This window comes from Argopecten irradians, chromosome 7 (assembly GCF_041381155.1).
Source record: "Argopecten irradians isolate NY chromosome 7, Ai_NY, whole genome shotgun sequence".
NCBI classification, from domain to species: Eukaryota; Metazoa; Mollusca; class Bivalvia; order Pectinida; family Pectinidae; genus Argopecten; species Argopecten irradians.
The window spans coordinates 40,475,779-40,490,820 of record NC_091140.1 but is presented as its reverse complement, the minus strand read 5'-3'; positions in this window follow the sequence as shown (position 1 = coordinate 40,490,820).

The window sequence follows — 15,042 nt, the reverse complement described above, 5'->3', positions numbered from 1 at the left end:
TCAATAATCGTATACAAAAAATGTAAGTAAAATATTGAAGAAAACTAACTCAATGTTTGGCATGCTATTAAGAACTCAAAATTATTTATATGCCTTTATACAAATCACTTTGTACCAGGTACCCACTTCAATCAAGATGGCACCAATACAAATATAAACATATCGCTTCAATCAAGATGGCACCAATACAAGTACTAAATATATCGCTTCAACCAAGATGGCACCAATACAAGTATAAACATATCGCTTCAATCAAGATGGCACCAATACAAGTATAAATATATTGCTTCAATCAAGATGGCACCAATACAAGTATAAATATATCGCTTCAATCAAGATGGCACCAATACAAGTATAAACATATTGCTTCAATCAAGATTGGCACCAATACAAGTATAAACATATTGCTTCAATCAAGATTGCACCAATACAAGTATAAACATATTGCTTCAATCAAGATTGCACCAATACAAGTATAAACATATTGCTTCAATCAAGATTGCACCAATACAAGTATAAACATATCGCTTCAATCAAGATGGCACCAATACAAGTATAAACATATCGCTTCAATCAAGATGGCACCAATACAAGTATAAATATATCGCTTCAATCAAGATGGCACCAATACAAGTATAAATATATCGCTTCAATCAAGATGGCACCAATACAAGTATAAATATATTGCTTCAATCAAGATGGCACAAATACAAATATAAACATATCGCTTCAATCAAGATGGCACCAATACAAGTATAAATATATTGCTTCAATCAAGATGGCACCAATACAAGTATAAATATATCGCTTCAATCAAGATGGCACCAATACAAGTATAAATATATCGCTTCAATCAAGATGGCACCAATACAAGTATAAATATATCGCTTCAATCAAGATGGCACCAATACAAGTATTAATATATTGCTTCAATCAAGATGGCACCAATACAAGTATAAATATATCGCTTCAATCAAGATGGCACCAATACAAGTATAAATATATTGCTTCAATCAAGATGGCACCAATACAAGTATAAATATATCGCTTCAATCAAGATGGCACCAATACAAGTATAAATATATTGCTTCAATCAAGATGGCACCAATACAAGTATAAATATATCGCTTCAATCAAGATGGCACCAATACAAGTATAAATATATTGCTTCAATCAAAATGGCACCAATACAAGTATAAATATATCGCTTCAATCAAGATGGCACCAATACAAGTATAAACATATCGCTTCAATCAAGATTGAACCCATACAAGTATAAATATATCGCTCGGATCAAGATGGCCCCAATACAAATATATAAATATATCGCTTCAATCAAGATGGCACCAATACAAGTATAAATATATTGCTTCAATCAAGATGGCACCAATACAAGTATATAAATATATCGCTTCAATCAAGATGGCACCAATACAAGTATATAATATATTGCTTCAATCAAGATGGTACCAATACAAGTATAAATATATCGCTTCAATCAAGATGGCACCCAATACAAGTATAATATACATATCGCTTCAATCAAGATTTGCACCAATATAAGTAAAAAACATATCGCTTCAATCAAGATGGCAACAATACAAGTATAAACATATTGCTTCAATCAAGATTGCAAAACATACAAGTATAAATATATCGCAAGATTAAGATGGCACCAATACAAATATATGACATACTGTCAAATTAAAAAAACTTGTTTTCTAATGTTGATACATTCAAGCTAGTTAATATATGTATATTCAATAAATTATTCAAAACCAGAATAAAAATATTAATATAATAAACCATTAAGAACAACAAGTTCAATTTGGTCTTCGAAAAATTTCGAAGTTAACATATAATAAGTATAACATTGGTGACTTTTTGGAAATCAATGTATCATCAGTAAATATTCCTCTTTACAGTTGCTATATCTTTCTACTGATATCGTTGTCAAATATATTGTACATTAAAATGGATAAAGAAATGGTTTCGTCGAAGTCCTGGATCATATGTTTTATTGACATTTTGATGCTTCAATGTTTTATCGCCTCATAACATCTTTGTGCATCTCAATTATATTCAAACTGGTTTACGAAACAAAGGTATTCATTCTATATTAAATAAAAATTGAATATCTGACTTGAAAGTTTGTCCAGTGGCTCTGTATGTAGGGCATAATAATTGTACCTGCTGTCCCTTCATTATCGTAAAATGCGACTAAATTTTGATATCTTTTCTTTTTCTTCCCAACATCGCTTCCTAACTTTTGTCAGAGTTGAACTCTCGCCCATTTGAGTGTAAAATGCGGCAGTGTCTATTCAGCACAATTGGAATGGGGACGACTATTTGTCCGTTGCCATTTTAATGTGACCGGATGGGCTTTGCTATTTGATATCTTTTGGAATGCTTCGGTAGTGCTATAAAAGGGCAAACGTAATTCACTAATACACATAAAAGGAAACACAACTGTAATTATATACCACAGCCTCCCAAGGCATTCGGAGCACATGCAACACATCGTATAACACATCGTAGGCGCTGTGTTGCCTTATGAAGTGCGGGTGTGTTTTTGCGAGACTGGTATATTTGTGTTGTGTCTTCTTGTATAGTGGAACTTTTGGAACTCTTGCCCTTTGTTATATCACTGAAGCATGCCACCAAAGACACCAAGCAATACAATCCTCCCAGTCAAATTATACCGACAACAGACGAACCAGTCGTCCCACTCCCGGTATGCTGAGCACTAAGCAGGAGCAGAAACTACCACTTTTATAGACTTTGCAGTGTCTCAGCCAAGGGACCAGCCCCATTACCTTTCTCACGGGGACGAGTGCTCAACCGAAGCGAGGCGTTGTCAAGGGAGACGTTAGGAGTCAGACGTCAGTTAGGAAGAAAAGATAAGATCATACATTTAGTCGCCTTTTACGATCATGAAATACTAACACTCTACCTGGAGTACAAATTAACAAGGTACGACTGAACATGTCATCTTACCAATAATTATAATAAGATTAGTTATATTGTTATGTAAATAAAATCACATGAAGCTTATTTCTATATATTTCAAAATGACTGCTGAATGCGTAATTCCATTTTGGGTAGAAGAAATCTGTGAATATGAAAAGTGTTGGTTGGTTGATAACGTATAATGCCCTTTTCACAGAAAATGTCATTTTAAGAACAGTCTGCCTTACATATGTTGCTTTGTGGGATGCTTTTGGTTTGGGTGGCTGTGATATGATCAAGAGTGTCTTTTGTAATGGTGGAAACATTTTAGTGCTTTCTCGCTGAAACATGTTGCTAAATACACCGGGAGAACATCCCAGTCGGTCAAATACATTGACATCGGCTATACTAATCGTCTCACTCTCTTTCTGTTGAATGCTAAGCAAGAGCAGAAACAATGTACCTGTATATTCTGTACAAAAAATACTTATTGTAGCGCAAGGCGAACATTCATAAGTGATCATTTATCAGCGCGGATATAAAATACCGCAGTTGAATGGTTAAATACCGCTAAAATAAGTGCGTTTACAGTAAAGTGGCATGTCTCATGGAAGTGAAAATATATCAATGTTGCAGTTTGTCACCCATTTTGTCTGCCATCTTGAATATTTCAATTTCCCCGATGATGCCACGGTGGCATCATCCAGTTTCTGATGGAGAACATGTTAAAGAACATTTCTGCGCAAAAAAAAAAAAAAAAAAAAAAAATATGCGAGCTATTTTTTTTAGGTTGGGTGGAAAATCACCATTTGGCACCTGGACTAAAATGAATAACATTTACCTCAACTAAAGGCGACATGGATCAAATAGCCTAATACATGTACTTGTAACTGACTTCTTGTCATTAGTTCAGATGACCTTATACATTATTAGAACTGTAGAAAATTTAATTCAAAGTATGTTTAAACAATTAAATCAATTGCTTTGACCTTTATTCAAAGTCACAGGGTTCAAATTAGTTATTTGTAACAACTTCCTGTCAATATTATAGCTAAGAGGACTGATATTTAACCTGTGTTATGTTTGTATTTTAAGTGAATATGTGTTTATATATGACCTTGTCTTACTTTTAGAAAAAAATCTAGTACGTGTATAATTATTTTAAGACCTTTTACACGGTATATTGACCATTGTCCTTTGGATATTATACTTTGATGATAGTATAGACCGAAAATACCAGGTAGCATGTGACCAATGCCTTCTATTAGACTCTTGTATTTTCTTTAAATTGATTTAAACATATTTTATTTGCACGTAATGTACAAATGGGATTAGACACAAGTTGTAAACTTATAATCCGTCTTCTCCCGTAAAAAATAATGATGATATATAAATATGACCGCAAATATTGGACAAAATGATGATTGAATAACGCACAAAACTAGCTTTGAGATAAAATTTACAATAAAGTTCAAGCATGATGAAAATTTCTCTATACCCTCATGTCTTTATAAAATAAAATTACTGTAAAATACAGAATCAATTTGTAAATAACATCATTAAATAAATCAAATGTCAAATATTAGAAATACACCTTTGTTCAAAGTACAGGAAAGTAATAGATACATATAACAGTAAATTTATGTAGGATCCATTGAGCTAACTCCCAGTACATGTATATGTATCAGAATTGAAAAATTACGACTGCTGGTTAGTAAGTTTTTAAATGTGTAAATACATTTGAGGATGATCACAAGTTACAAAATCGGGTAGTCGATTGACACAGAAAACTGCCGCCTACATAACACTTGCTGAAGCATTCTATACATGAAAACACCACACCATAAAATGTCTATGCCTTTCTTCTTGTATGCACCATTCTATAACTCCATACATCGCTAATCCGAGCTAAGGGCTCCTTGCTGAGTGCAGACGCGTTTTACTGTGTCAACCGACAACGATATCAAATAAAATTTGTAAATATGAATCAATTCAATCAAAGCGTTTAGAATGGCGAATAAAATCACGAACTAATGAAAATAAAATTTTGTTATTTGTTTCAGACAAAGCATCAGAACCAAAAAGTAACAGATCTGCAGTTATATCAATCAAGTTCAAGTCTTGTAAAAGTTTATGTATCAATATGTTTCTAGAGACAACAAATAATGGACATAATAATAAATAGTGTTCAACAGTCTCAATGGCCTGGGAACATCTACATAGAGGGTATTGGATTAAATTTACTTTCAATAACATTGAATCTTTGTAGTGTATATAAAAATTAAAAAAAGATATGAATATAATCAAGGCGTTTAACAAAAGACTTAAAAGGGCATGATTATAAGGTTATTGGCGGAGGACAGATGGTAGAAAAGGTCAGTCTACATGTCTGGTGAATATTTCAAGTATAAAACAATGGAGAAACTTAGTTCAGTATCAGTAAAGCCCAACTATTTCTGATGGATATTTTGTCATGAAATCTATTTCAAAGATTAAGTCTAGAAATTATACAGCATGACATTTGACATAAGAAACCTGATGTAATGCTTGCCATAATTTGCATGTAACAATGCCTTTGTAACAAGATCATTGAAGAATACTGGTATGTGAATGAACTTTGAGGAATCTTTTCTATGCTTTATCTTAATTAACAAAATACCATATAGTTTTGAAATTGGGACCATTAAATTTTTTTTCATGATATGGAATAACACCTCCTTCAGTACTTACAGTACTTTGATTGTCATTGAAAACCCTCCTTTTGCTGTCAATGACAACCCTACCTTAACTGTCACTGACAACCCTACCTTTACTGTCACTGACAACCCTACCTTTACTGTCACTGACAACCCTACCTTTACTGTCACTGATAACCCTACCTTTACTGTCACTGACAACCCTCCTTTTACTGTCACTGACAACCCTACCTTTACTGTCACTGATAACCCTACCTTTACTGTCACTGATAACCCTACCTTTACTGTCACTGACAACCCTACCTTTACTGTCACTGATAACCCTACCTTTACTGTCACTGATAACCCTACCTTTACTGTCATTGACAACCCTACTTTTACTGTAACTGATAACCCTTCCTTTACTGTCATTGACAACCCTACCTTTACTGTCATTGACAACCCTACCTTTACTGTCACTGATAACCCTCCCTTTACTGTCACTGACAACCCTCCTTTTACTATCACTGACAACCCTCCCTTTACTGTCACTGATAACCCTACCTTTACTGTCAATGACAACCCTACCTTTACTGTCATTGACAACCCTACCTTTACTGTCACTGATAACCCTACCTTTACTGTCATTGACAACCCTACCTTTACTCACTGATAACCCTCCCTTTACTGTCACTGACAACCCTCCTTTTACTATCACTGACAACCCTCCCTTTACTGTCACTGATAACCCTACCTTTACTGTCAATGACAACTCTACCTTTTACTGTCATTGACAACCCTGCCTTTACTGTCACTGACAACCCTACCTTTACTGTCACTGACAACCCTACTGACAACCCTACCTTTACTGTCACTGACAACCCTACCTTTACTGTCACTGATAACCCTACCTTTACTGTCACTGACAACCCTACCTTTACTGTCACTGACAACCCTACCTTTACTGTCACTGACAACCCTACCTTTACTGTCACTGATAACCCTCCCTTTACTGTCACTGACAACCCTACCTTTACTGTCACTGATAACCCTCCTTTTACTGTCACTGACAACCCTACCTTTACTGTCACTGACAACCCTACCTTTACTGTCACTGACAACCCTACCTTTACTGTCACTGACAACCCTACCTTTACTGTCACTGACAACCCTACCTTTACTGTCACTGATAACCCTACCTTTACTGTCACTGATAACCCTACCTTTACTGTCACTGACAACCCTACCTTTACTGTCACTGACAACCCTACCTTTACTGTCACTGATAACCCTACCTTTACTGTCACTGACAACCCTACCTTTACTGTCACTGACAACCCTACCTTTACTGTCACTGACAACCCTACCTTTACTGTCACTGATAACCCTACCTTTACTGTCACTGATAACCCTACCTTTACTGTCACTGACAACCCTACCTTTACGTCACTGATCCTACCTTTACTGTCACTGACAACCCTACCTTTTACTGTCAATGACAACCCTACCTTTACTGTCACTGACAACCTCCCTTTACTGTCACTGACAACCGTACCTTTACTTACAACCCTTCCTTTACTGTCACTTGATAACCCTACCTTTACTGTCATTGACAACCCTACCTTTACTCTCACTGATAACCCTCCCTTTACTGTCACTGATAACCCTCCTTTTACTGTCACTGACAACCCTCCTTTACTGTCACTGATAACCCTACCTTTACTGTCATTGATAACCCTACCTTTACTGTCACTGACAACCCTCTTTTTACTTTCACTCACTGATAACCCTCCCTTTACTGTCACTGATAACCCTCCCTTTTACTGTCACTGACAACCCTCCCTTTACTGTCACTGATAACCCTACCTTTACTCTCATTGATAACCCTCCCTTTACTGTCACTGACAACCCTCTTTTTACTGTCACTGACAACCCTCCCTTTACTGTCACTGATAACCCTCCCTTTACTGTCACTGACAACCCTCCCTGTACTGTCACTGATAACCCTACCTTTACTCTCATTGATAACCCTCCCTTTACTGTCACTGACAACCCTCTTTTTACTGTCACTGACAACCCTCCCTGTACTGTCACTGATAACCCTACCTTTACTGTCACTGACAACTCCCTTTTACTGTCACTGATAAACCCTACCTTTACTGTCACTGATAACCCTCCCTTTACTGTCACTGACAACCCTACCTTTACTGTCACTGATAACCCTACCTTTACTGTCACTGACAACCCTACCTTTACTGTCACTGATAACCCTACCTTTACTGTCACTGACAACCCTACCTTTACTGTCACTGATAACCCTACCTTTACTGTCACTGATAACCCTACCTTTACTGTCACTGATAACCCTACCTTTACTGTCACTGATAACCCTCCTTTTACTGTCACTGATAACCCTACCTTTACTGTCACTGATAACCCTCCTTTTACTGTCACTGACAACCCTACCTTTACTGTCACTGACAACCCTACCTTTACTGTCACTGACAACCCTACCTTTACTGTCACTGACAACCCTACCTTTACTGTCACTGACAACCCTACCTTTACTGTCACTGACAACCCTACCTTTACTGTCACTGATAACCCTACCTTTACTGTCACTGACAACCCTACCTTTACTGTCACTGACAACCCTACCTTTACTGTCACTGACAACCCTACCTTTACTGTCACTGACAACCCTACCTTTACTGTCACTGACAACCCTACCTTTACTGTCACTGATAACCCTACCTTTACTGTCACTGATAACCCTACCTTTACTGTCACTGACAACCCTACCTTTACTGTCACTGACAACCCTACCTTTACTGTCACTGACAACCCTACCTTTTACCTCACTGACAACCCTCCTTTACTGTCACTGACAACCCTACCTTTACTGTCACTGATAACCCTACCTTTACTGTCACTGACAACCCTCCCTTTAATGTCAATGACAACCCTACCATTTCTGTCACTGACAACCCTACCTTTACTGATAACCCTCCTTTACTGTCACTGACAACCATTCCTTTACTGTCACTGATAACCCTACCTTTACTGTCACTGACAACCCTACCTTTACTGTCACTGATAACCCTACCTTTACTGTCACTGAAAACCCTCCCTTTACTGTCACTGATAACCCTCCTTTTACTGTCACTGACAATCCTCCCTGTTACTGTCACTGATAACCCTACCTTTACTCTCATTGATAACCTTACCTTTACTGTCACTGACAACCCTCTTTTTACTTTCACTCACAACCCTCCCTTTACTGTCACTGATAACCCTCCCTTTACTGTCACTGACAACCCTCCCTGTACTGTCACTGATAACCCTACCTTTACTCTCATTGATAACCCTACCTTTACTGTCACTGACAACCCTCTTTTTACTGTCACTGACAACCCTACCTGTACTGTCACTGATAACCCTCCCTTTACTGTCACTGACAACCCTCCCTGTTCTGTCACTGATAACCCTACCTTTACTCTCATTGATAACCCTCCCTTTACTGTCACTGACAACCCTCTTTTTACTGTCACTGACAACCCTCCCTGTACTGTCACTGATAACCCTACCTTTACTCTCATTGATAACCCTACCTTTACTGTCACTGACAACCCTCTTTTTACTTTCACTGACAACCCTCCCTTTACTGTCACTGATAACCCTCCCTTTACTGTCACTCACAACCCTCCCTGTACTGTCACTGATAACCCTACCTTTACTTTCATTGATAACCCTACCTTAACTGTCACTGACAACCCTCTTTTACTGTCACTGACAACCCTCCCTGTACTGTCACTGATAACCCTACCTTTACTGTCATTGACAACCCTACCTTTACTGTCACTGACAACCCTACCTTTACTGTCACTGACAACCCTACCTTTACTGTCACTGACAACCCTACCTTTACTGTCACTGATAACCCTACCTTTACTGTCACTGATAACCCTACCTTTACTGTCACTGACAACCCTACCTTTACTGTCACTGATAACCCTACCTTTACTGTCACTGATAACCCTACCTTTACTGTCACTGACAACCCTACCTTTACTGTCACTGACAACCCTCCTTTTACTGTCACTGACAACCCTACCTTTACTGTCACTGACAACCCTACCTTTACTGTCACTGACAACCCTACCTTTACTTACAACCCTACCTTTACTGTCACTGATATCCCTTCCTTTACTGTCATTGACAACCCTACCTTTACTGTCATTGACAACCCTACCTTTACTCTCACTGATAACCCTCCCTTTACTGTCACTGATAACCCTCCTTTTACTCTCACTGACAACCCTCCCTGTGCTGTCACTGATAACCCTACCTTTACTCTCATTGATAACCCTACCTTTACTGTCACTGACAACCCTCTTTTTACTTTCACTCACAACCCTTCCTTTACTCTCACTGATAACCCTCTCTTTACTGTCACTGACAACCCTCCCTGTACTGTCACTGATAACCCTACCTTTACTCTCATTGATAACCCTCCCTTTACTGTCACTGATAACCCTCTTTTTACTGTCACTGACAACCCTCCCTGTACTGTCACTGATAACCCTACCTTTACTCTCATTGATAACCCTACCTTTACTGTCACTGACAACCCTCTTTTTACTTTCACTGACAACCCTCCCTTTACTGTCACTGATAACCCTCCCTTTACTGTCACTGACAACCCTCCCTGTACTGTCACTGATAACCCTACCTTTACTGTCACTGATAACCCTACTTTTACTGTCACTGACAACCCTCCTTTTACTTTCACTGACAACCCTATCTTTACTGTCACTGACAACCCTACCTTTACTGTCATTGACAACCCTACTTTTACTGTCACTGACAACCCTCCCTTTACTGTCACTGACAACCCTACTTTTACTGTCACTGACAACCCTCCTTTTACTGTCACTGATAACCCTACCTTTACTGTCACTGATAACCCTACCTTTACTGTCACTGACAACCCTACCTTTACTGTCACTGATAACCCTACTTATACTGTCACTAAGAACCCTACCTTTACTCTCACTGACAACCCTATCTTTACTGTCACTGACAACCCTACCTTTACTGTCACTGATAACCCTACCTTTACTGTCACTGATAACCCTACCTTTACTGTCACTGACAACCCTACGTTTACTGTCATTGATAACCCTCCTTTTACTGTCACTGACAACCCTCCTTTTACTGTCACTGACATCCCTACCTTTACTGATAACCCTCCTTTACTGTCATTGACAACCCTACCTTTACTGTCAATGATATCCCTTCCTTTACTGCATTGACAACCCTACCTTTACTGTCATTGACAACCCTACCTTTACTGTCACTGATAACCCTTCCTTTACTGTCACTGACAACCCTCCTTTTACTGTCACTGACAACCCTACCTTTACTGTCACTGATAACCCTACCTTTACTGTCATTGACAACCCTACCTTTACTGTCACTGACAATCCTCTTTTTGCTTTCACTGACAACCCTCCCTTTACTGTCACTGATAACCCTCCCTTTACTGTCACTGACAACCCTCCCTGTACTGTCACTGATAACCCTACCTTTACTCTCATTGATAACCCTACCTTTACTGTCACTGACAACCCTCTTTTTACTGTCACTGACAACCCTCCCTGTACTGTCACTGATAACCCTACCTTTACTCTCATTGACAACCCTACCTTTACTGTCACTGACAACCCTCCCTTTACTGTCACTGATAACCCTACCTTTACTGTCACTGACAACCCTCCTTTTACTGTCACTGACAACCCTCCCTTTACTGTCACTGACAACCCTCCCTTTACTGTAACTGATAACCCTACCTTTACTCTCATTGATAACCCTACCTTTATTCTCATTGATAACCCTACCTTTACTGTCACTGACAACCCTCTTTTTACTTTCACTGATAACCCTACCTTTTCTATCACTGATAACCCTACTTTACTGTCACCGACAACCCTACCTTTACTGTCACTGACAGCCCTAATATTTAACGCCTATCTACCCCAGTGACTATATATAGTATAGAAATACAGAGAACCTTTGATAATGTTTTGTTATAAATCTTCCTGATGCTTTTAAATTTTTAATACCATGTCTTATTTACTATGATTTATTCTTCAGAACTTTACTTATTGAATTCAGACGACGATCATTAGGATCAGACGTTACATGGTAACGTAACATATTGGTATCAAGGTTTTAGGTGTTCAATAACCCTATCTATCTTGCTGTACCATATATCAAAATAAACTGAATAATCTCCTCAAAACACAGAGAGAAACGTATTGATTTGTATCATTTATTGTGTTTCGTGTAATGCAAGAATATAATTATGATTTATATTCTGAGAAATTGGATAATATGTTTTACGTCAAGACATTATCCCAAAATACCAGGCGAGGCTAATTTCTAAGAAGACTGCACAATCGGACATAAATTCTTAAAGCGATAGTAGATATTGGTATGTTCAGACTTCCCTGTCCAAGAATATCTCTAAATGTCTTAAATCAAATTGACAGAACAGTTAGTCAATACCGGATCGCTGACGACACCACTGCATACAGAATCATATCTCTAGAGGCGATTTATAGGAATAACCCATTTCCCTCTGTTGCGCCCAGTCCCTCCTGCCAAAGAGTGGTCAGACCCAATATCATTATTTCTTAATAACCCCCAAATTGAAGGTTACATGAAAATTAATTACAGTGAGTTACCCCTATTTCCATTTAGAGTAGGCCTGTATTGTGTGGAAGTCATGTGTCAGGTTTAGGTATAATGCATGTCTTTGAGACAAGTAGAGCCTTAGAAATGGATTATCTCTACTCCCACTTATTGGACTCCAGGAGATTTGAGCCAATATTTTAAAAAAAATGACCCCCCATCTCCCCAACAATGTTTCTGGTCAAATTGTGTTGAAATCATGCAGAACTTTATAAATAGAAGTGAGTTAAAGGAATTACCTCCATTTCACACAATTTGATTTCGCCGTTCCTTCCTGCTTACTACCTTTCCGCAACGGTTTTGGATTTTAAAAATGGGAATGTAAAACGAGATTGACAATTTTGTAGAGTTTCAAAAGTTATTAGTTTACGGTTAATGCTACACTTATCATCACCTTCTGAACAATTTAGTAAGTTACACTGGACTTCATCTTAAGTCAATACAATTGTGAGCTTAATAACTTCATCCCACTAGACCTACAATTTATGTAAATATACTTCTATTTGGAAATTCTATGTTGTCAAATCAAGAAAACAAAACTATTTGCCAATCCACTTAGCAGTTTATTAAAGATTCAAATAGATTTAATTAGAATACTATATTACTATTTTTTGCTTAAACATTTAAATCAGGTCCTTCCCGGCTCGGGTGACAAATGTATTGTGACAGGTTATTCAAGAAGGATCAGCGAATAACAAGGAGAGAGACACCATGGGCACGGCATGTGATAGACATTAGATCAATTTGTATGGCATGACATAAATGATTAGTGTTACAGATGTGATTGTCACCTGATTTTGGGGGTTCCCCATAACGGTACAAAACACGCGCGCGTTCTTTATGGTAAAACGTAGTAAAACAAGTCACGTGCTTATATCTCATTCATGCCATTGGTCGAAATATGGAATTGTGTTACGGGTAAGTAGTTATCACGTGATTGTTTGTTTACTTCCTAATAAAGTGATTTCTCTGACTTTGTATTTAGTATAAATTATCTGGCCTTTTGACAGAGGTCTTGTTTTCTTTCTGTCACATTTATCTGTTCTGAAACCTAAATCAGGTAAATATACGTACATTTAGAATTCTACGAATTTATCCGGGAGTAGCCGATCTTCGCTGATCCTAGATTAAACGGTTAGACCGATTGAATTTGTCAAATCGCGTTATATCATTTGTAGATAAAACGTGGAAATGACAGCTTTATAATTCATTTCAGTCCATTATTTAAAGTAAAACAGTACATATATGCAAGTCAAAATGATATGCTTGCAATGTATAATAACATTTTGGAGTCTAAATATTTTCAAACAAATCAATTTTTCGAAAAATGGCAAGCAAACTATCACTATATTTGGAAGTAAACACACGATCACGTGATTACTAGTTACCCATAATACATTTCTATATTTCGGCCAATGGCATGAATGAGGTATAAGCACGTGACTTGTCTTACTACGTTTTTACTACAAACAATAGATCTTGTCTTCTAAAATGATTCAGCCAAATATGGATGGTTATATACGATGCCCATGATTTAAAAAAAAAATTCCATTTATGTTTGTCAGCACAAGATTTTAGCTTAAATTCTACTGATTTTCCGTTTTGAAATGCGATAATTCCACGATCTGTTTCAACTCAACAAATGTTTCTGGACTTGCTGCGAAAACTACCAGGCCCTTTCGCGGAAATGATTACTGCAAAATGAATAAGTCTAATGTTACGTGGCGCACATGTTTTTATAACAAGTTATCTATAATTAGGAAAAATCCAGAAACATAACCGAACAATCTCAAAATTGTATAAAATAGCGAACCCAGTTTGTGTTCAATTAGTGTTGTTTAATTGAATAGCAGATGTTATCAAAGAATGACAAAGTCTGTGACGACAAATCACAGATATCCTTTTTTGTTTTTGTAAAGACGTTGTCCTAGTAGAGCAAGACTAAATGTACATGTATACATGTCCATCCTCGAAGACATTTTAGAAATGAATAATTTTCGTTATTGAAAGGTGCACTGTAGGTATTTTATATCGATTCACCGGCATGTTTATATGTGATGAATGCATTGGTATGGTTGACTGCATGCATAAACATGTGCATGAAAATGTGCATGCTTTACCTGTTACTGGCATAGAATGATATGGGTGAACGCACGTTCTTGCTATTTTCAGCATATGATACCCACCTGGTTTATAAGTGATGAATGTGCTTTGTATAGTAGGGTTTTATTAACGCAAAGGGGAACTGTACTGTGTTTTAAGTTAGAGATACATGTAAGCCTATACTGTAAGTATGAGAGGGATGTATTGGGCCCTTCAGGACCTTGTAGCTGTACACACATACAGTGCAGTTTTCGGCTTATCTCCTTAACATACAGCCTGTTTCAGTAGTGTAAATCATTTTCAAATGTTAATCCAAAGTGGGAATATTTTCAATAATTGTAGAATCATATTTGCCATACGATTAAACAAATTAAAACCCAGATAATTTTTTTATTAACGACACTTGTTAATTTAGTATATGTATATATGCATGTATCTATCCCTACAAGCGTACGTATATATCGTTCTCACGACAACAAGGAACAGCTGACACTGTCGCCATTAGAATGATCGATTACTGATTTGTCTGATATAGCCTTCAGATCTAGACCTGTGTCAA